The sequence below is a fragment of the Tarenaya hassleriana genome, unplaced genomic scaffold, assembly GCF_000463585.1.
Source record: "Tarenaya hassleriana unplaced genomic scaffold, ASM46358v1 Cleome8, whole genome shotgun sequence".
Lineage (NCBI taxonomy): Eukaryota > Viridiplantae > Streptophyta > Magnoliopsida > Brassicales > Cleomaceae > Tarenaya > Tarenaya hassleriana.
This window is the reverse complement of record NW_010970490.1, coordinates 4539515-4542302: the sequence shown is the minus strand read 5'-3', so window position 1 is coordinate 4542302 and position 2788 is coordinate 4539515.

The window sequence follows — 2788 nt, the reverse complement described above, 5'->3', positions numbered from 1 at the left end:
CTACAGGGTCACACACCATTAGGGATGGACTTATATGTGAAGTATCGGAAAGATAGACTTGGATTTGGTCGAACAACCGGTTCTCGGACCAAATCAGAGTGTCGGGACGAGTTTCAGCCTTCTGACTCGAACCGAGTCAGTTCCATGCGAGTCAAAGCCCAGAAAGTGTTTTGGGCTGATATTTTGACTCGGTCGAGTCAAAGTTTTGACTCGGGCCGAGTCAATACTAAATGGGCCGGGTCAAGAGTTGACAATGGGCTTGGGCTGATTCGTTCTGACTCGACCGAGTCAGAGTTCTGACTCGGACCGAGTCAATACTCGGAAAAAGTCACTTTTCCACAAGGATTAGGCTTCCTATCTTATATAAAAGGGTATTGGACGTCTTCCTCAACCTAAGACAGATGAAAAGAACCCTAAAACAGAGCAAAAACACCGAAGAAATCGTTTCTTTCATAGGTCTAGCTCCCGGGATTAGATCCCACTTCACATACTTCACAGATCCTAGCAGATCGGTTCCAAAAGCGTTTGGAATCCCTCCCGTCGGTGTGGATACGTGTAGAGGGACTGTAACTTCAGTCCTAGGTGATTAAACAGGCCCCAGATCGACTCCTACTTCCGTTTCTTCAGGAAAGAGGTAAGTATTCGATTCCCACGGTGATATACACGATTATACGGGGTTTTACGGATGAGTTTGGTTGCGTGTGACGTTTGACTAGGTTTAGATTATCCTTCCGCTGCATGAAACCTAGTAAACCAAACCCTAGATCGATATGATCGCATGCTAGGAATCCGTAGCTCAATCCCAACAGTGGTATCAGAGCCTGGTTCTCTGTATATCACCGTGCTTGTCGCATGTCTATATGAATTTTAATGGTTAAAATTGCATGATAGGCTTGATCTATGCATATTTAATGATGTTATGATTGTTATTTGATGCATGGATGAGTTTAGGATCGAATACGGCTTGATGGCGCATCAAATTAGGGTGAAAACCTAGATTTCGTGGCCTGAAAGTGTCTCCCAGAGTTTTGACTCGGACAGAGTCAGAGTTTTGACTCGACAGAATTAGAACGAGAGAAACTCAGAGTTTTGACTCGGACAGAGTCAGAGTTTTGACTCGACCGAGTCAGAACGACAGAGTCAGAACGACAAATCATAGTTTTGACTCGGGCAGAGTCAAGTGTTGACTCGATAGAGTCAGAACGAATCAAAATCGAACAGACTTGATCTCAGAGGCTTCTGACTCGGACTGAGTCAAGTGTTGACTCGGACCGAGTCAGTACAGAAGGTTGTCTTGTTCGTCGCGTTTTGGTTCGGACTGATTTGGGGAGATTTCGGCTTCTGACTAACAGACAGAACGGCGGACCAGAGAAGCTGACCAAGGTCAGTCCGGCGGACCAGATTCTGGTCAGCTCCGGACTGGACCTTAGACACTTCTCAAGTCCGAAATTTTGTCCTCTTCCTCATGATTAATCTCAAGCTATTACCGCCCATTAGTAGAGCAACTGTCAAGGCCTCGATGGTCATGGTTACGGGTCATGCCCTAGCTGAGCGTGCCTGATTATCTTGGTGAGGCAGTATGGAGAAATCGTGATTCTCATAGCTCGAATATGGTTGAGCTTGAATTGGGTTATCAAGTCGGACTTGGACCTGATGGTAAGGATGGGATGAGGAACATGCAGTGATAGCGTATCACTATCCCATACACATCTAGGAATCACATATGATGTGATTGACAATGTGTTGTCTACCTAAATAGCATGTTTTTTAGCGTCATGCCCTAGCTGACTCAAAAGCATGTGAAATATGGATCCTAGCTCACTTAGAAACTCATTGAGGGTGTTTTTCTTAGTGGGAGCCTGTCATATTGCATCTATTGTCTGTGTTAGTATGCGTACTAAGCGACTTGCATATTTTATGTCTGTTTGTCTGTCTTTTTGTGTAGAACATATCTGTTGCAGGAATCTGTTTTATCTCACCATGCGATCTATCCTTATGAAGGATAAGCCTCTGACCACGGCTTCTAGATCGATCATTGATGCTTATTGGAAGCATGAGGATGATGATCTGGACGTGTCCAGCTTGATGCTTGGAAAGATGCCTTCGGAATTGCGTAAGCAATTAGAGGACATGGACAATTCATTGATAGTTGATCAGTTGAATGTGTCATTCCAAGAGAAAGCTGGGAGCCGAGGGAAGAATGATATGGTAGTTGTTGGAAAGAGTTCCACCAAAAGAAAACGTTCCAAGGGCAAGGGCAAGAGGAAAGTGGCAAGCGTTGTCATTGAACCTAAGCCTGAGTCCAAGAAGGAAGAGTGTTATTTCTGTCATGCCATCGGGCATTGGTATAGAAATTGCAGGCTCTACCTGGAAGATCAGAGGAAGAAGAAGCTTACAGAAGCTTCGACTTCTGGTATCTTCATTATAGAGGCGAACTTGTTTACTTCTACATCATGGGTATTAGATACCGATGTGCCTCGCACATTTGTGGAAATGTGCAAGGACATCGAGGAAGTAGACAATTGGCGAAGGGAGAAGTAGATCTCCGCGTCGGGAACGGAGCAAGAGTTGCTGCATTAACCGTCGGGACTTACGATCTCACTTTACCTTCTGGCCTTGTATTTATTGGTTTAGTGCTCTATGATGTACTGTTTATGAGCTTTCTTTAGATACATTCGATGTATTGATACTTTCTATGGTTTTATGAGAGTATTTGATTCATTACATGTTCTTGCATACTAGATCTGTTATGAAATCCATGTATCATTATGAATGATACTAAACTCCC